General features: G+C 38.8%; 1 long non-coding RNA gene across 2 annotated transcripts; it reads right to left on the bottom strand.

The window, feature by feature from the left end:
* Positions 1–14539: 14539 nt before the first annotated feature.
* On the bottom strand, positions 14540–20104 carry LOC141334140 (uncharacterized). Of its 2 annotated transcripts, none has more exons than XR_012355489.1 (3): positions 19730–20104; positions 19025–19112; positions 14540–14626 (listed from the first exon to the last, which is right to left on the bottom strand). It is a non-coding gene; the product is annotated as an uncharacterized lncRNA (long non-coding RNA). The 2 variants fall into 2 exon arrangements; XR_012355488.1 differs by lacking the exon at positions 14540–14626 and adding an exon at positions 18149–18860.
* Positions 20105–20405: the final 301 nt, after the last annotated feature.

The following is a 20405-nucleotide window of genomic DNA, read 5'->3' as shown; positions in this document are numbered from 1 at the left end:
CAACAGCAACTTTTTCCAACAACAGTTTGGTGAAGAACAATGCATTTTCCAGCAAGATGGAGCACCGTGCCATAAGGCAAAAGTGATAACTAAGTGGCTCGGGGACCAAAACGTTGAAGTTTCGGGTCCATGGCCTGGAAACTCCCCAGATCTTAATCCCATTGAGAACTTGTGGTCAATCCTCAAGAGGTGGTGGACAAACAAAAACCCACTAATTCTGACAAACTCCAAGAAGTGATTATGAAAGAATGGGTTGCTATCAGTCAGGATTTGGCCCAGAAGTTGATTGAGAGCATGCCCAGTCGAATTGCAGAGGTCCTGAAAAAGAAGGGCCAACACTGCAAATACTGACTCTTTGCATAAATGTCATGTAATTGTCGATAAAAGCCTTTGAAACGTATGAAGTGCTTGTAATTATATTTCAGTACATCACAGAAACAACTGAAACAAAGATCTAAAAGCAGTTTAAAAGCAAACTTTGTGAAAACTAATATTTGTGACATTCTCAAAACTTTTGGCCACGACTGTAGTTTCAGTTAATAATGCAGATACACTTATTGCACTTACATTACTACCACAAGAGTGCGCCGATGTTCAGCTGTTTGTCACCTCTGTCGAGTCCGTTGGAAAAACTTGTAAGGTAAAAACAGAAGTGCTGTTTTCCATCCGCTCCACCAGGCGGCATAATCGGGCTTTAGGCTTAGTTTGACACCTTCAGATGTTTGACAACCACAACACGTGCAGATTGATTTATGTATAAAATCTGCAGATGACAGCTCACTTATAGACTTATATTGTCACTTAACATCACAAATTTATAATCAAACAAACAAATAAGACAAACGCTGTGATAACGTGCAGGAATGGAGGATGTCACACCACTCACCTGTAAGTCTCCTTCTCTTCCAGTGTATTTCTCTTGTAAAATCAATAACACAAGTCTTGCGATGCTTAGTTGATGAATTTAAGTCATTGTTTAAGTGTTTGTTGATGTGTCATTCAGATACAGAGCTTCTCTGTCTGGTAATTTAGTGTTTTACATTCTGCTCTCTTGCTGAACTCCCTGTCAGACCTTGAGAACAACAAATGATGCAGGTGTTGCATTACATTTGTAATCTTTGAATTAATCATCTAATATTCATTTTATGATGTGTAGTTTTGTCTCTGTTGTAGTCTTACTGAAGACAATAATCTATTGAACTGATGTTTGTAATAGAGTCAGCTGGTTTGTGAAGCGCTGTTGTTCCTGCTGCTTTATGTTTTAGTAAAGCAGCAGTGCTTTGGTTTGAATCAAAACCATCATATATTCAGTCCATGTGCAGAAATTTTAATTTCAGTTGAACCAGATTTTATTATTGATATATCTGACTTAAATATAATGTAGTTTAGACCGACTATAATATGTTAAGTTTTAGATACACAGTATGGAGTGATGTGTGTTTATTCATGTCTTTCTTCTGCAGAATGAGGGATGTTTGGACGATTACACTCAGCCAACAGAAGCATGCAGACAGACATTGACTGCACTGATGGACATCTGCTGATGCACAGGTAATGCTCAAAACATTTCAATGTGTTGTTTGCTTGTAAATGTATAGGTTACTATCATTTTGTTTTCTAAGGAGCACACCTTTGAAAAACCAATGATGGTAACCTAAGTAGGTGGGGAAGGGACGGGGTTCCAAAAAATTAATAGCAAATTTCATTTTTTCAGGCAAGAAGTATAACCCCTGCTTGACATTGTCCTGAAACACAGGGGAGGACACCATGATCCCCCACACCTTTCTCACTCACGCCACACCATTCATTCGTAACGCGGAGATCTGGCTGGAATCGAACCAGCAACCTCTGAAACCGTGAGGCAGCGCTCTAACCTCTGAGCCACAGATCTCGTGTCTGAACGCATGCTGGAACTTTTATTTGACTGTTTACCCTGTCATTTTTACAATAAAGCAGTTAAATTTTAAACAAACTTTTGCTGAGGTTTGAACCAGCAACCTCTGAAACCATGAGGCAGTGCTTTAACCTCTGAGCCACAGATCTCTTGTCTGAACACATGCTGGAACTTATATTTCACTATTCAATGTGTCGTTTTACAATAAAGCAGTTAATTTTTAATACCGAGTTGGGGTTTGAACTAGCAACCTCAGAAACCGTGAGGCAGCGCTCTTACCTCTGAGCCACAGATCTCTTGTCTGAAAGCATGCTTGAACTTATATTTCACTTTTCACCCTCTCATTGTTACAATAAACTAGTTAAATTTTCAACACACTGAGTTGGGGTTTAAACCCATGATACCACTGCAACCACGATTGTGAGTAACGTGTGTTTAACCACTAGAGCCACAATTGCGTTCCCATTGAGCGTTGTTGGATATAATGCAATACATGGACTTCAATGTAAGCAATAACAGGGCTTGAACTCAGGACTCCATGATGCCAACGCAACACTCTGCATCCTGAGCCACTGAAACTGGTGAGTTTCTTGTTGTTTTGGACAAGTTTTATTGACAGCTTTGGTTTATGTGATTTAAAAAATAAAATAAGCTCAAGGCAATAATGGATTTGGACACAGAACATGTGAAAGCTTGCTTTACTGAGATTGACATGACAATGTTAAGTATGGACGTCCATCATTACAGTGAATGTCCACATGCTTCTGAATGTAACAGTCCAAACATTCCTTATTCTGTAGAGAAAAAAAAACATAAAATACATTACATAATATGAATATCAAATGATGATTAACTCAAAGATTAAATGTAACAACTGATTCACTTGTTCTTCTGAAGATCTGACAAGGAGTTTAGCCAGAGATAGAATGTAAACAAAGACTAAATTACCTGACAGAGGAGCTCTGTATGTTAAATACACATAAACTAACACTTAAATAATGACTTAAATATATGAAGTACTTCTGGACGTATCCTAGTAATTTTACAAGAGAAGGGGACTTACAGGTGAGCAACATGACATCCTCCATTCCTGCACTTTATCACAGCGTTTGTCTGTTTTGTTTGTTTGTGGGCTGAAATGTGTGCTTAATGACAATGTAAGTCTGTAACTGAGCTGTCATCTGCAAAATTTATACTTAAATCAGTCTACATGTGTTGTGGCGACTGTTACCGTCATGTTGTCAAACATCTGAAGGTGTCAAACTAAACCTAAAGTCCGGTTATGCCGCCTGGTGGAGCGGATGGAAAACTGCACTTCCGTTTTTACCTTACAAGTTGCTTCAGAGATTTAGCATTCTCACGCTTAAGAAAAAGTAAACGTCCCTTTTTATTTGGTTAAATATGTATCAGGCAGGTGACAAACAGCTGAACCTCAGCACTGTCTTGTGGTTTAACTGAAGCTTCAAACCTGAGATGGCAAATCGTAGATAAGAGGACTGGCATTTACATTTAGAATATTTCACAACAAGTGTATATTTTATCAGGCTTTTGACCAACAGAGCAACTTGGATCTAGTAGTTTTGTTAAATGATCCAGATAAGCCTTTAAACTAAGTACCAATGGTTTGGTGTGAGAGATTGATCCCTAATGTATATGTATATGTACATGTATATTTATAAAGTCATGAATTATAAAACATCTAACCATTTAAATGTTGTCTAATGGCAGCTTACTGGTGATGGACTGGGTGTTTTTCTGCTTCGGTCTCCAGCATCTCCCCTCCTACATAGGGAAAACAGTTTAGAGATTGAATGGATTGATAATCAGCACATGCATTAGATCAGATCAATGTATTAATGTGCTCCCTCCTGTGGACAATAAGTCTATCTGCATTAATACTTACAAAAGAGCAGCAGGAGGAGGAATAAGATTGTCCAATCCTGCTCCGGTTGAGCCACTTTCCCGATTTTCGGGAGGAAAAAAGATTGTCCAATCCTGCTCCGGTTGAGTCACTTTCCCGATTTTCGGCAGGAAAAAACATTGTCCAATCCTGCTCCGGTTGAGCCACTTTCCCGATTTTAGGGAGGAAAAAATATTGTCCAATCCTGCTCGGTTGAGCCACTTTCCAGATTATCGGGAGGAAAAAAGATTGTCCAGTCCTGCTCCGGTTGAGCCACTTTCCAGATTTTCGGGAGAAAAAAAGATTGTCCAATCCTGCTCCGGTTGAGCCACTTTCCAGATTTTCGGGAGAAAAAAATATTGTCCAATCCTGCTCGGTTGAGCCACTTTCCAGATTATCGGGAGGAAAAAAGATTGTCCAGTCCTGCTCCGGTTGAGCCACTTTCCAGATTTTCGGGAGAAAAAAAGATTGTCCAATCCTGCTCCGGTTGAGCCACTTTCCCGATTTTTGGGAGAAAAAAAGATTGTCCAATCCTGCTCCGGGTTGAGCCACTTTCCCGATTTTAAGAAGGAAAAAGATTGTCCAATCCTGCTCCAGTTGAGCCACTTTCCCGATTTTCGGGAGGAAAAAAGATTATCCAGTCCTGCTCCGGTTGAGTCACTTTCCCGATTTTCGGGAGGAAAAAAGATTGTCCAGTCCTGCTCCAGTTGAGCCACTTTCCCAATTTTCGGGAGGAAAAAACATTTTCCAATCCTGCTCCAGTTGAGCCACTTTCCCGATTTTCGGGAGGAAAAAACATTTTCCAATCCTGCTCCAGTTGAGCCACTTTCCCGATTTTAGGGAGGAAAAAGATTGTCCAATCCTGCTCCTGTTGAGCCACTTTCCCGATTTTTGGGAGAAAAAAAGATTGTCCAATCCTGCTCCGGTTGAGCCACTTTCCCGATTTTAAGAAGGAAAAAGATTGTCCAATCCTGCTCCAGTTGAGCCACTTTCCCGATTTTCGGGAGGAAAAAAGATTATCCAGTCCTGCTCCGGTTGAGTCACTTTCCCGATTTTCGGGAGGAAAAAAGATTGTCCAGTCCTGCTCCAGTTGAGCCACTTTCCCGATTTTCGGGAGGAAAAAACATTTTCCAATCCTGCTCCAGTTGAGCCACTTTCCCGATTTTAGGGAGGAAAAAAGATTGTCCAATCCTGCTCCAGTTGAGCCACTTTTCCGATTTTAAGAAGGAAAAAGATTGTCCAATCCTGCTCCAGTTGAGCCACTTTCCCGATTTTGGGGAGGAAAAAAGATTGTCCAGTCCTGCTCCAGTTGAGCCACTTTCCCGATTTTAAGAAGGAAAAAGATTGTCCAATCCTGCTCCAGTTGAGCCACTTTCCCGATTTTAGGGAGGAAAAAAAGATTGTCAGTCCTGCTCCAGCCACTGTCCTGATTTTAGCTCCAAGCCTGATTAAAAACAGCTAATCAAAGTCTTCAGGATTAAAAGAAATGTTCAGGCTGGTGTGTTGGACTTTTGTTTTGCACAAATGTCAATTCATCTATTTACCTCATATCCAGCAAAACAAAAAACACCCCTTACCTTCACCCCTTTTTTATCACATAAATGAAAGCTCTTACTAAAGTCCAAAGCAGTTAAAATCCCACTATTGCTTACGTTAAAGTCTATAAATTGCATTATATCCAACAAAGTTGCTCAAATGCCAGTCTGCAACGTGAAAGCCATGGTGGCACTAGTGGCTAAACACACGTTACTCACAATCATGGTTGCGATGGTGTCATGGGTTCAAACCCCAGCTCAGTGTGTTGACATTTAACTGTTTTATTGTAACAATGACAGGATAAATGGTGAAATATAAGTTCCTTCACATGCTCAAGCAGCAAATCTGTGGCTTGGAGGTAAGTGCACTGCTTCATGGTTTCAGAGGTTGTTGGTTCAAACCCCGACTCAGTGTGTTTAAAGTTTAACTAGTTTATTGCAAAAAAAATGACAGTGAATAGTGAAAGTTCCAGCGTGTGTTTAGACAAAGATCAGTGGCTCAGAGGTAAGAGCGCTGCTTCATGGATTTAGAGGTTGCTTGTTCAAACCCCAACTCAGCATGTTTAGAATTTAACTTCTTTATTGTAAAAATGACAGGGTGAATAGTCAAATATAAGTTCCAGCATGTGTTCAGACAAGAGACCTGTGGCTCAAAGGTTAAAGCACTGCCTCATGGTTTCAGAGGTTGCTGGTTCAAACCCCAATGCAAGTTTGTTTAAAATTTAACTGCTTTATTGTAAAATGACAGGGTAAACAGTCAAATAAAAGTTCCAGTATCTGTTCAGACACAAGATCTGTGGCTCAGAGGTAAGAGTGCTGCCTCACGGTTTCTGAGGTTGCTAGATCAAACCCCAACTCAGTATTAATAATTTACTGCTTTATTGTAAAACAACATAGTGAAATATAAGTTCCAGCATGTGTTCAGACAACAGATCTGTGGCTCAGAGGTTAAAGCAGTGCCTCATGATTTCAGAGGTTGCTGGTTCAAACCTCAGCAAAAGTTTGTTTAAAATTTAACTGCTTTATTGTAAAAATGACAGGGTGAATAGTCAAATATAAGTTCGAGCATGCTTTCAGACACGAGATCTGTGGCTCAGAGGTTAGAGCGCTGCCTCACGGTTTCAGAGGTTGCTGGTTCGATTCCAGCCAGATCTCCGCGTTACGAATGAATGGTGTGGCGTGAGTGAGAAAGGTGTGGGGGATCATGGTGTCCTCCCCTGAGTTTCAGCACGATGTCCGGCAGGGGTTATACTTCTTGCCTAAAAAAATGGAATTTGCTATTCATTTTTTTAAACCCCATCCCTTCCCCACCTACTTAGGTTACCATCATTTATTTTTCAAAGGCATGCTCCTTCGAAAAGAAAAATGATAGTAACCTATACATTTACAAGCAAACAACACATTGAAATGTTTTGAGCATTACCTGTGCATCAGCAGATGTCCATCAGTGCAGTGAATGTCTGTCCATATGCTTCTGTTGGCTGAGTGTAATCGTCCAATCATCAATTATTCTGTAGAGCAAAGACACAAATTAACAGACATCACTCCATACTGTGTATCTAAAACTCGACATATTATAGTCAGTCTAAACTACATTATACTTAAGTAATGATGTATCAATAATACAATTTTGCTTCAACTGAAATTTAATTCACAATAAATAACAGCATTGCTAAACGGCTTTTTTTCTGCCCATGGTTTTGATTAGAAGCAAAGCACTGCTATTCTACTAAACAATGAAGCAACAGGAATATCAGCGCTTCACAAACCAACTGACTCTATTAACAAACATCAATCCAGTGGATTACTGCCTACAGTAAGACTACAACAACAGAGACAAAACTAAAATTACTTATAATTCCGCTTTATAATATGAATAGTAAATAATGTTTAATTCAAAGATTATACATGTAATACATCTGATTCATTTCTTCTGCTTAAAATCTGACAGGGAGTTCAGCAAGAGAGCAGAATGTAAACAAACACTAAATTACCTGACAGAGAAGCTCTGTATCTGAATGACACATCAACAAACACTTAAAAAATGACTTAAATACATTAACTAAGCACCGCTAGACTGTGTTAGTGATTTTACAAGAGAAATACACTGGAAGAGAAGGAGACTTACAGGTGAGCAGCATGACATCTTCCATTCCTGCACTTTATCACAGCGTTTGTCCGTTTTCTTTGTTTAATTATAAATGTGTGCTGTTAAGTGACAGTATGTCTGTAACTGAGCTGTCATCTGCAGAAATAATACTTAAATCAGTCTGCACGTGTTGTAGCGACTGTTACAATCGTCATGTTGTCAAACATCTGAAGGTGTCAAACTAAACCTGAAGCCCGATTACGCCGCCTGGTGGAGCGGATGGAAAACTGCACTTCCGTTTTACCATTGATCTGGTCTGATGCATATAAATGTATAATCAGTGAAAAATCTCTCACGCCATTAATTGACCAAAAGTTCTAAAAATGTAATATTTGATTCACTTTGAAGGCTTATCTTGATCATTTAACGAAACTACTAGATCCAAATTGCTCTGCTGGTCCTGTTGTGAAATTTTCTCAGTTTAAATGTCTCAGCTACACTTATTAACCACAAGAGGGGGTTGATGATCAGCAGTTTGTCACATGCCTTACATTTAACCAAATAATAAAGGGGCGTTTACTTTTCTTCAGTATGAGGATGTTTCTAATATGGACAATGACTCTCTGTATGAACTTTGAGTCCGTTGGCAATAAACTATGACTTGTAGCTCAAGGCAAAAACTGAAGTGCAGTTATATCCAGATCATCTCTCATCTGTTGTGGTCAGACAAGTATGATAAAATAATCTTAATCTTATAATTATAATCATAATCTTTTTTTAATTATGTTTGTTGATAATTTGGTTATTTGTATTCATTTTAATTAAGTCTGTATCAAAATTACTCATAACTATAACCTAATGAAACGGCTCTCCGTTTTAATTGTCAACTTTTTACTGAGAGGCACATTCATTAAACCAGATCAACGTGTCAATGTGTTCCCTCTTGTGGACAACAAGTGTATCTGCATTAATACCTGAAAACAGCATTTTTTACCTTTTAAATAAAGAGTGGTGAGCCACTTCCGAGTTTAGCTCCAACCCTGATTAAAAACACCTCAAATAGATGATTAAGATCTTCAGCACTGCTAAAAACTTCCAGGATGTTTTGTTGGACTTTTTCTTTAAAATATACAAATGATACAATTCATATCGTTGTTATTTACAAGTTGTGCTATTATTTGAGTTTGACAAAGATTTATTTGACTTTGACTTTCCCGATTTTTTGGAGAAAAAAAGATTGTCCAATCCTGCTCCGGTTGAGCCACTTTCCAGATTTTCGGGAGGAAAAAACATTTTCCAATCCTGCTCCGGTTGAGCCACTTTCCCGATTTTCGGGAGGAAAAAACATTTTCCAATCCTGCTCCAGTTAAGCCACTTTCCCGATTTTAAGAAGGAAAAAGATTGTCCAATCCTGCTCCAGTTAAGCCACTTTCCCGATTTTAAGAAGGAAAAAGATTGTCCAATCCTGCTCCAGTTGAGCCACTTTCCCGATTTTCGGGAGGAAAAAACATTTTCCAATCCTGCTCCGGTTGAGCCACTTTCCCGATTTTCGGGAGGAAAAAACATTTTCCAATCCTGCTCCGGTTGAGCCACTTTCCCGATTTTCGGGAGGAAAAAAGATTGTCCAATCCTGCTCCAGTTAAGCCACTTTCCCGATTTTAAGAAGGAAAAAGATTGTCCAGTCCTGCTCCAGTTGAGCCACTTTCCCGATTTTAAGAAGGAAAAAGATTGTCCAATCCTGCTCCAGTTGAGCCACTTTCCCGATTTTAGGGAGGAAAAAAGATTGTCAGTCCTGCTCCAGCCACTGTCCTGATTTTAGCTCCAAGCCTGATTAAAAACAGCTAATCAAAGTCTTCAGGATTAAAAGAAATGTTCAGGCTGGTGTGTTGGACTTTTGTTTTGCACAAATGTCAATTCATCTATTTACCTCATATCCAGCAAAACAAAAAACACCCCTTACCTTCACCCCTTTTTTTATCACATAAATGAAAGCTCTTACTAAAGTCCAAAGCAGTTAAAATCCCACTATTGCTTACGTTAAAGTCTATAAATTGCATTATATCCAACAAAGTGGCTCAAATGCCAGTCCGCAATGTGAAAGCCATGGTGGCACTAGTGGCTAAACACACGTTACTCACAATCATGGTTGTGGTGGTGTCATGGGTTCAAACCCCAGCTCAGTGTGTTGACATTTACCTGTTTTATTGTAACAATGACAGGGTGAATGGTGAAATATAAGTTCCTTCACATGCTCAAGCAGCAAATCTGTGGCTTGAAGGTAAATGCACTGCTTCATGGTTTCAGAGGTTGTTGGTTCAAACCCCAACTCAGTGTGTTTAAAGTTTAACTAGTTTATTGCAAAAAAAATGACAGTGAATAGTGAAAGTTCCAGCGTGTGTTTAGACAAAGATCAGTGGCTCAGAGGTAAGAGCGCTGCTTCATGGATTTAGAGGTTGCTTGTTCAAACCCCAACTCAGCATGTTTAGAACTTAACTTCTTTATTGTAAAAATGACAGGGTGAATAGTCAAATATAAGTTCCAGCATGTGTTCAGACAAGAGACCTGTGGCTCAAAGGTTAAAGCACTGCCTCATGGTTTCAGAGGTTGCTGGTTCAAACCCCAATGCAAGTTTGTTTAAAATTTAACTGCTTTATTGTAAAATGACAGGGTAAACAGTCAAATAAAAGTTCCAGTATCTGTTCAGACACGAGATCTGTGGCTCAGAGGTTAAAGCAGTGCCTCATGGTTTCTGAGGTTGCTAGATCGAACCCCAACTCAGTATTAAAAATTTACTGCTTTATTGTAAAACAACATAGTGAAATATAAGTTCCAGCATGTGTTCAGACAAGAGATCTGTGGCTCAGAGGTTAAAGCAGTGCCTCATGATTTCAGAGGTTGCTGGTTCAAACCTCAGCAAAAGTTTGTTTAAAATTTAACTGCTTTATTGTAAAAATGACAGGGTGAATAGTTAAATATAAGTTCCAGCATGCTTTCAGACACGAGATCTGTGGCTCAGAGGTTAGAGCGCTGCCTCACGGTTTCAGAGGTTGCTGGTTCGATTCCAGCCAGATCTCCGCGTTACGAATGAATGGTGTGGCGTGAGTGAGAAAGGTGTGGGGGATCATGGTGTCCTCCCCTGAGTTTCAGCACGATGTCCGGCAGGGGTTATACTTCTTGCCTAAAAAAATGGAATTTGCTATTCATTTTTTTAAACCCCATCCCTTCCCCACCTACTTAGGTTACCATCATTTATTTTTCAAAGGCACGCTCCTTCGAAAAGAAAAATGATAGTAACCTATACATTTACAAGCAAACAACACATTGAAATGTTTTGAGCATTACCTGTGCATCAGCAGATGTCCATCAGTGCAGTGAATGTCTGTCCATATGCTTCTGTTGGCTGAGTGTAATCGTCCAATCATCAATTATTCTGTAGAGCAAAGACACAAATTAACAGACATCACTCCATACTGTGTATCTAAAACTCGACATATTATAGTCAGTCTAAACTACATTATACTTAAGTAATGATGTATCAATAATACAATTTTGCTTCAACTGAAATTTAATTCACAATAAATAACAGCATTGCTAAACGGCTTTTTTTCTGCCCATGGTTTTGATTAGAAGCAAAGCACTGCTATTCTACTAAACAATGAAGCAACAGGAATATCAGCGCTTCACAAACCAACTGACTCTATTAACAAACATCAATCCAGTGGATTACTGCCTACAGTAAGACTACAACAACAGAGACAAAACTAAAATTACTTATAATTCCGCTTTATAATATGAATAGTAAATAATGTTTGATTCAAAGATTATACATGTAATACATCTGATTCATTTCTTCTGCTTAAAATCTGACAGGGAGTTCAGCAAGAGAGCAGAATGTAAACAAACACTAAATTACCTGACAGAGAAGCTCTGTATCTGAATGACACATCAACAAACACTTAAAAAATGACTTAAATACATTAACTAAGCACCGCTAGACTGTGTTAGTGATTTTACAAGAGAAATACACTGGAAGAGAAGGAGACTTACAGGTGAGCAGCATGACATCTTCCATTCCTGCACTTTATCACAGCGTTTGTCCGTTTTCTTTGTTTAATTATAAATGTGTGCTGTTAAGTGACAGTATGTCTGTAACTGAGCTGTCATCTGCAGAAATAATACTTAAATCAGTCTGTACGTGTTGTAGCGACTGTTACAATCGTCATGTTGTCAAACATCTGAAGGTGTCAAACTAAACCTGATGCCCGATTACGCCGCCTGGTGGAGCGGATGGAAAACTGCACTTCCGTTTTACCATTGATCTGGTCTAATGCATATAAATATATAATCAGTGAAAAATCTCTCACGCCAATCTATTTTACTTTGGCATAATTGACCAAAAGTTCTAAAAATGTAATATTTGATTCACTTTGAAGGCTTATCTTGATCATTTAACGAAACTACTAGATCCAAATTTGCTCTGCTGGTCCTGTTGTGAAATTTTCTCAGTTTAAATGTCTCAGCTACACTTATTAACCACAAGAGGGGGTTGATGATCAACAGTTTGTCACATGCCTTACATTTAACCAAATAATAAAGGGGCGTTTACTTTTCTCCAGTATGAGGATGTTTCTAATATGGACAATGACTCTCTGTATGAACTTTGAGTCCGTTGGCAATAAACTATGACTTGTAGCTTAAGGTAAAAACTGAAGTGCAGTTATCCAGATCATCTCTCATCTGATGTGGTCAGACAAGTATGATAAGATAATCTTAATCTTATAATTGTAATCATAATCTTTTTTTAATTATGTTTGTGGATAATTTGGTTATTTGTATTCATTTTAATTAAGTCTGTATCAAAATTACTCATAACTATAACCTAATGAAACGGCTCTCCGTTTTAATTGTCAACTTTTTACTGAGAGGCACATTCATTAAACCAGATCAACGTGTCAATGTGTTCCCTCTTGTGGACAACAAGTGTATCTGCATTAATACCTGAAAACAGCATTTTTTACCTTTTAAATAAAGAGTGGTGAGCCACTTCCGAGTTTAGCTCCAACCCTGATTAAAAACACCTCAAATAGATGATTAAGATCTTCAGCACTGCTAAAAACTTCCAGGATGTTTTGTTGGACTTTTTCTTTAAAATATACAAATGATACAATTCATATCGTTGTTATTTACAAGTTGTGCTATTATTTGAGTTTGACAAAGATTTATTTGACTTTGACTTTCCCGATTTTTGGGAGAAAAAAAGATTGCCCAATCCTACTCCGGTTGAGTCACTTTCCCGATTTTCGGCAGGAAAAAACATTGTCCAATCCTGCTCCGGTTGAGCCACTTTCCCGATTTTAGGGAGAAAAAAAGATTGTCCAATCCTGCTCCGGTTGAGCCACTTTCCCGATTTTAGGGAGAAAAAAAGATTGTCCAATCCTGCTCCGGTTGAGCCACTTTCCCGATTTTCGGGAGGAAAAAACATTTTCCAATCCTGCTCCGGTTGAGCCACTTTCCCGATTTTCGGGAGGAAAAAACATTTTCCAATCCTGCTCCAGTTGAGCCACTTTCCCGATTTTAGGAAGAAAAAAACATTTTCCAATCCTGCTCCAGTTGAGCCACTTTCCCGATTTTCGGGAGGAAAAAAACATTGTCCAATCCTGCTCCGGTTGAGCCACTTTCCCGATTTTAGGGAGAAAAAAAGATTGTCCAATACTGCTCCGGTTGAGCCACTTTCCCGATTTTATGAAGGAAAAAGATTGTCCAATCCTGCTCCAGTTGAGCCACTTTCCCGATTTTCGGGAGGAAAAAACATTTTCCAATCCTGCTCCGGTTGAGCCACTTTCCCGATTTTAGGGAGGAAAAAAGATTGTCAGTCCTGCTCCAGCCACTGTCCTGATTTTAGCTCCAAGCCTGATTAAAAACAGCTAATCAAAGTCTTCAGGATTAAAAGAAATGTTCAGGCTAGTGTGTTGGACTTTTGTTTTGCACAAATGTCAATTCATCTATTTACCTCATATCCAGCAAAACAAAAAACACCCCTTACCTTCACCCCTTTTTTTATCACATAAATGAAAGCTCTTACTAAAGTCCAAAGCAGTTAAAATCCCACTATTGCTTACGTTAAAGTCTATAAATTGCATTATATCCAACAAAGTGGCTCAAATGCCAGTCCACAATGTGAAAGCCATGGTGGCTAAACACACGTTACTCACAATCATGGTTGCGATGGTGTCATGGGTTCAAACCCCAGCTCAGTGTGTTGACATTTACCTGTTTTATTGTAACAATGACAGGATAAATGGTGAAATATAAGGTCCTTCACATGCTCAAGCAGCAAATCTGTGGCTTGGAGGTAAGTGCACTGCTTCATGGTTTCAGAGGTTGTTGGTTCAAACCCCAACTCAGTGTGTTTAAAGTTTAACTAGTTTATTGCAAAAAAAATGACAGTGAATAGTGAAATATAAGTTCCAGCGTGTGTTCAGACATAAGATCAGTGGCTCAGAGGTAAGAGCGCTGCCTCATGGTTTCTGAGGTTGCTAGATCAAACCCCAACTCAGTATTAAAAATTTACTGCTTTATTGTAAAACAACATAGTGAAATATAAGTTCCAGCATGTGTTCAGACAAGAGATCTGTGGCTCAGAGGTTAAAGCAGTGCCTCATGATTTCAGAGGTTGCTGGTTCAAACCTCAGCAAAAGTTTGTTTAAAATTTAACTGCTTTATTGTAAAAATGACAGGGTGAATAGTTAAATATAAGTTCCAGCATGCTTTCAGACACGAGATCTGTGGCTCAGAGGTTAGAGCGCTGCCTCACGGTTTCAGAGGTTGCTGGTTCGATTCCAGCCAGATCTCCGCGTTACGAATGAATGGTGTGGTGTGAGTGAGAAAGGTGTGGGGGATCATGGTGTCCTCCCCTGAGTTTCAGCACGATGTCCGGCAGGGGTTATACTTCTTGCCTAAAAAAATGGAATTTGCTATTCATTTTTTTAAACCCCATCCCTTCCCCACCTACTTAGGTTACCATCATTTATTTTTCAAAGGCATGCTCCTTCGAAAAGAAAAATGATAGTAACCTATACATTTACAAGCAAACAACACATTGAAATGTTTTGAGCATTACCTGTGCATCAGCAGATGTCCATCAGTGCAGTGAATGTCTGTCCATATGCTTCTGTTGGCTGAGTGTAATCGTCCAATCATCAATTATTCTGTAGAGCAAAGACACAAATTAACAGACATCACTCCATACTGTGTATCTAAAACTCGACATATTATAGTCAGTCTAAACTACATTATACTTAAGTAATGATGTATCAATAATACAATTTTGCTTCAACTGAAATTTAATTCACAATAAATAACAGCATTGCTAAACGGCTTTTTTTCTGCCCATGGTTTTGATTAGAAGCAAAGCACTGCTATTCTACTAAACAATGAAGCAACAGGAATATCAGCGCTTCACAAACCAACTGACTCTATTAACAAACATCAATCCAGTGGATTACTGCCTACAGTAAGACTACAACAACAGAGACAAAACTAAAATTACTTATAATTCCGCTTTATAATATGAATAGTAAATAATGTTTGATTCAAAGATTATACATGTAATACATCTGATTCATTTCTTCTGCTTAAAATCTGACAGGGAGTTCAGCAAGAGAGCAGAATGTAAACAAACACTAAATTACCTGACAGAGAAGCTCTGTATCTGAATGACACATCAACAAACACTTAAAAAATGACTTAAATACATTAACTAAGCACCGCTAGACTGTGTTAGTGATTTTACAAGAGAAATACACTGGAAGAGAAGGAGACTTACAGGTGAGCAGCATGACATCTTCCATTCCTGCACTTTATCACAGCGTTTGTCCGTTTTCTTTGTTTAATTATAAATGTGTGCTGTTAAGTGACAGTATGTCTGTAACTGAGCTGTCATCTGCAGAAATAATACTTAAATCAGTCTGTACGTGTTGCAGCGACTTGTTACAATCGTCATGTTGTCAAACATCTGAAGGTGTCAAATTAAACCTGATGCCCGATTACGCTGCCTGCTGGAGCGGATGGAAAACTGCACTTCCGTTTTACCATTGATCTGGTCTAATGCATATAAATGTATAATCAGTGAAAAATCTCTCACGCCAACCCATTTTACTTTGGCATAATTGACCAAAAGTTCTAAAAATGTAATATTTGATTCACTTTGAAGGCTTATCTTGATCATTTAACGAAACTACTAGATCCAAATTGCTCTGCTGGTCCTGTTGTGAAATTTTCTCAGTTTAAATGTCTCAGCTACACTTATTAACCACAAGAGGGGGTTGATGATCAGCAGTTTGTCACATGCCTTACATTTAACCAAATAATAAAGGGGCGTTTACTTTTCTTCAGTATGAGGATGTTTCTAATATGGACAATGACTCTCTGTATGAACTTTGAGTCCGTTGGCAATAAACTATGACTTGTAGCTCAAGGTAAAAACTGAAGTGCAGTTATATCCAGATCATCTCTCATCTGATGTGGTCAGACAAGTATGATAAGATAATCTTAATCTTATAATTATAATCATAATCTTTTTTTAATTATGTTTGTTGATAATTTGGTTATTTGTATTCATTTTAATTAAGTCTGTATCAAAATTACTCATAACTATAACCTAATGAAACGGCTCTCCGTTTTAATTGTCAACTTTTTACTGAGAGGCACATTCATTAAACCAGATCAACGTGTCAATGTGTTCCCTCTTGTGGACAACAAGTGTATCTGCATTAATACCTGAAAACAGCATTTTTTACCTTTTAAATAAAGAGTGGTGAGCCACTTCCGAGTTTAGCTCCAACCCTGATTAAAAACACCTCAAATAGATGATTAAGATCTTCAGCACTGCTAAAAACTTCCAGGATGTTTTGTTGGACTTTTTCTTTAAAATATACAAATGATACAATTCATATCGTTGTTATTTACAAGTTGTGCTATTATTTGAGTTTGACAAAGATTTATTTGACTTTGACTTTCCCGATTTTTGGGAGAAAAAAAGATTGCCCAATCCTACTCCGGTTGAGCCACTTTCCCGATTTTAGGGAGAAAAAAAGATTGTCCAATCCTGCTCCGGTTGAGCCACTTTCCCGATTTTCGGCAGGAAAAAACATTGTCCAATCCTGCTCCGGTTGAGCCACTTTCCCGATTTTAGGGAGAAAAAAAGATTGCCCAATCCTACTCCGGTTGAGCCACTTTCCCGATTTTAGGGAGAAAAAAAGATTGCCCAATCCTACTCCAGTTGAGCCACTTTCCCGATTTTCGGCAGGAAAAAACATTGTCCAATCCTGCTCCGGTTGAGCCACTTTCCCGATTTTAGGGAGAAAAAAAGATTGTCCAATCCTACTCCGGTTGAGCCACTTTCCCGATTTTAGGGAGAAAAAAAGATTGTCCAATCCTGCTCCGGTTGAGCCACTTTCCCGATTTTAGGGAGAAAAAAAGATTGTCCAATCCTACTCCGGTTGAGCCACTTTCCCGATTTTAGGGAGAAAAAAAGATTGTCCAATCCTGCTCCGGTTGAGCCACTTTCCCGATTTTAGGGAGAAAAAAAGATTGTCCAATCCTACTCCGGTTGAGCCACTTTCCCGATTTTAGGGAGAAAAAAAGATTGCCCAATCCTGCTCCGGTTGAGCCACTTTCCAGATTTTCGGGAGGAAAAAACATTTTCCAATCCTGCTCCGGTTGAGCCACTTTCCCGATTTTCGGGAGGAAAAAACATTTTCCAATCCTGCTCCGGTTGAGCCACTTTCCCGATTTTAAGAAGGAAAAAGATTGTCCAATCCTGCTCCAGTTAAGCCACTTTCCCGATTTTAAGAAGGAAAAAGATTGTCCAATCCTGCTCCAGTTGAGCCACTTTCCCGATTTTCGGGAGGAAAAAACATTTTCCAATCCTGCTCCGGTTGAGCCACTTTCCCGATTTTCGGGAGGAAAAAACATTTTCCAATCCTGCTCCGGTTGAGCCACTTTCCCGATTTTCGGGAGGAAAAAAGATTGTCCAATCCTGCTCCAGTTAAGCCACTTTCCCGATTTTAAGAAGGAAAAAGATTGTCCAGTCCTGCTCCAGTTGAGCCACTTTCCCGATTTTAAGAAGGAAAAAGATTGTCCAATCCTGCTCCAGTTGAGCCACTTTCCCGATTTTAGGGAGGAAAAAAGATTGTCAGTCCTGCTCCAGCCACTGTCCTGATTTTAGCTCCAAGCCTGATTAAAAACAGCTAATCAAAGTCTTCAGGATTAAAAGAAATGTTCAGGCTGGTGTGTTGGACTTTTGTTTTGCACAAATGTCAATTCATCTATTTACCTCATATCCAGCAAAACAAAAAAGACCCCTTACCTTCACCCCTTTTTTTATCACATAAATGAAAGCTCTTACTGAAGTCCAAAGCAGTTAAAATCCCACTATTGCTTACGTTAAAGTCTATAAATTGCATTATATCCAACAAAGTGGCTCAAATGCCAGTCCGCAACGTGAAAGCCATGGTGGCACTAGTGGCTAAACACACGTTACTCACAATCATGGTTGCGATGGTGTCATGGGTTCAAACCCCAGCTCAGTGTGTTGACATTTAACTGTTTTATTGTAACAATGACAGGGTGAATGGTGAAATATAAGTTCCTTCACATGCTCAAGCAGCAAATCTGTGGCTTGGAGGTAAATGCACTGCTTCATGGTTTCAGAGGTTGTTGGTTCAAACCCCAACTCAGCGTGTTTAAAGTTTAACTAGTTTATTGCAAAAAAAATGACAGTGAATAGTGAAATATAAGTTCCAGCATGTGTTCAGACAAGAGACCTGTGGCTCAAAGGTTAAAGCACTGCCTCATGGTTTCAGAGGTTGCTGGTTCAAACCCCAATGCAAGTTTGTTTAAAATTTAACTGCTTTATAGTAAAATGACAGGGTAAACAGTCAAATAAACGTTCCAGCATGTGTTCAGACATGAGATCTGTGGCTCAGAGGTAAGAGTGCTGCTTCACGGTTTCTGAGGTTGCTAGTTCAAACCCCAACTCAGTATTAAAAATTTACTGCTTTATTGTAAAACAACATAGTGAAATATAAGTTCCAGCATGTGTTCAGACAAGAGACCTGTGGCTCAAAGGTTAAAGCAGTGCCTCATGATTTCAGAGGTTGCTGGTTCAAACCTCAGCAAAAGTTTGTTTAAAATTTAACTGCTTTATTGTAAAAATGACAGGGTGAATAGTCAAATATAAGTTCCAGTATACGTTCAGACAAGAGATCTGTGGCTCAGAGGTTAGAGCGCTGCCTCACGGTTTCAGAGGTTGCAGGTTCGATTCCAGCCAGATCTCTGCGTTACGAATGAATGGTGTGGTGTGAGTGAGAAAGGTGTGGGGGATCATGGTGTCCTCCCCTGAGTTTCAGCACGATGTCCGGCAGGGGTTATACTTCTTGCCTAAAAAAATGGAATTTGCTATTCATTTTTTTAAACCCCATCCCTTCCCCACCTACTTAGGTTACCATCATTTATTTTTCAAAGGCACGCTCCTTCGAAAAGAAAAATGATAGTAACCTATACATTTACAAGCAAACAACACATTGAAATGTTTTGAGCATTACCTGTGCATCAGCAGATGTCCATCAGTGCAGTGAATGTCTGTCCATATGCTTCTGTTGGCTGAGTGTAATCGTCCAATCATCAATTATTCTGTAGAGCAAAGACACAAATTAACAGACATCACTCCATACTGTGTATCTAAAACTCGACATATTATAGTCAGTCTAAACTACATTATACTTAAGTAATGATGTATCAATAATACAATTTTGCTTCAACTGAAATTTAATTCACAATAAATAACAGCATTGCTAAACGGCTTTTTTTCTGCCCATGGTTTTGATTAGAAGCAAAGCACTGCTATTCTACTAAACAATGAAGCAACAGGAATATCAGCGCTTCACAAACCAACTGACTCTATTAACAAACATCAATCCAGTGGATTACTGCCTACAGTAAGACTACAACAACAGAGACAAAACTAAAATTACTTATAATTCCGCTTTATAATATGAATAGTAAATAATGTTTAATTCAAAGATTATACATGTAATACATCTGATTCATTTCTTCTGCTTAAAATCTGACAGGGAGTTCAGCAAGAGAGCAGAATGTAAACAAACACTAAATTACCTGACAGAGAAGCTCTGTATCTGAATGACACATCAACAAACACTTAAAAAATGACTTAAATACATTAACTAAGCACCGCTAGACTGTGTTAGTGATTTTACAAGAGAAATACACTGGAAGAGAAGGAGACTTACAGGTGAGCAGCATGACATCTTCCATTCCTGCACTTTATCACAGCGTTTGTCCGTTTTCTTTGTTTAATTATAAATGTGTGCTGTTAAGTGACAGTATGTCTGTAACTGAGCTGTCATCTGCAGAAATAATACTTAAATCAATCTGCACGTGTTGCAGCGACTGTTACAATCTTCATGTTGTCAAACATCTGAAGGTGTCAAACTAAACCTGAAGCCCGATTACGCCGCCTGGTGGAGCGGATGGAAAACTGCACTTCCGTTTTACCATTGATCTGGTCTGATGCATATAAATGTATAATCAGTGAAAAATCTCTCACGCCATTAATTGACCAAAAGTTCTAAAAATGTAATATTTGATTCACTTTGAAGGCTTATCTTGATCATTTAACGAAACTACTAGATCCAAATTGCTCTGCTGGTCCTGTTGTGAAATTTTCTCAGTTTAAATGTCTCAGCTACACTTATTAACCACAAGAGGGGGTTGATGATCAGCAGTTTGTCACATGCCTTACATTTAACCAAATAATAAAGGGGCGTTTACTTTTCTTCAGTATGAGGATGTTTCTAATATGGACAATGACTCTCTGTATGAACTTTGAGTCCGTTGGCAATAAACTATGACTTGTAGCTCAAGGTAAAAACTGAAGTGCAGTTATATCCAGATCATCTCTCATCT

The sequence above is a fragment of the Garra rufa genome, chromosome 4 (assembly GCF_049309525.1).
Source record: "Garra rufa chromosome 4, GarRuf1.0, whole genome shotgun sequence".
In the NCBI taxonomy this organism is placed as follows: domain Eukaryota; kingdom Metazoa; phylum Chordata; class Actinopteri; order Cypriniformes; family Cyprinidae; genus Garra; species Garra rufa.
This window is presented reverse-complemented; position numbering and strand designations above follow the sequence as displayed.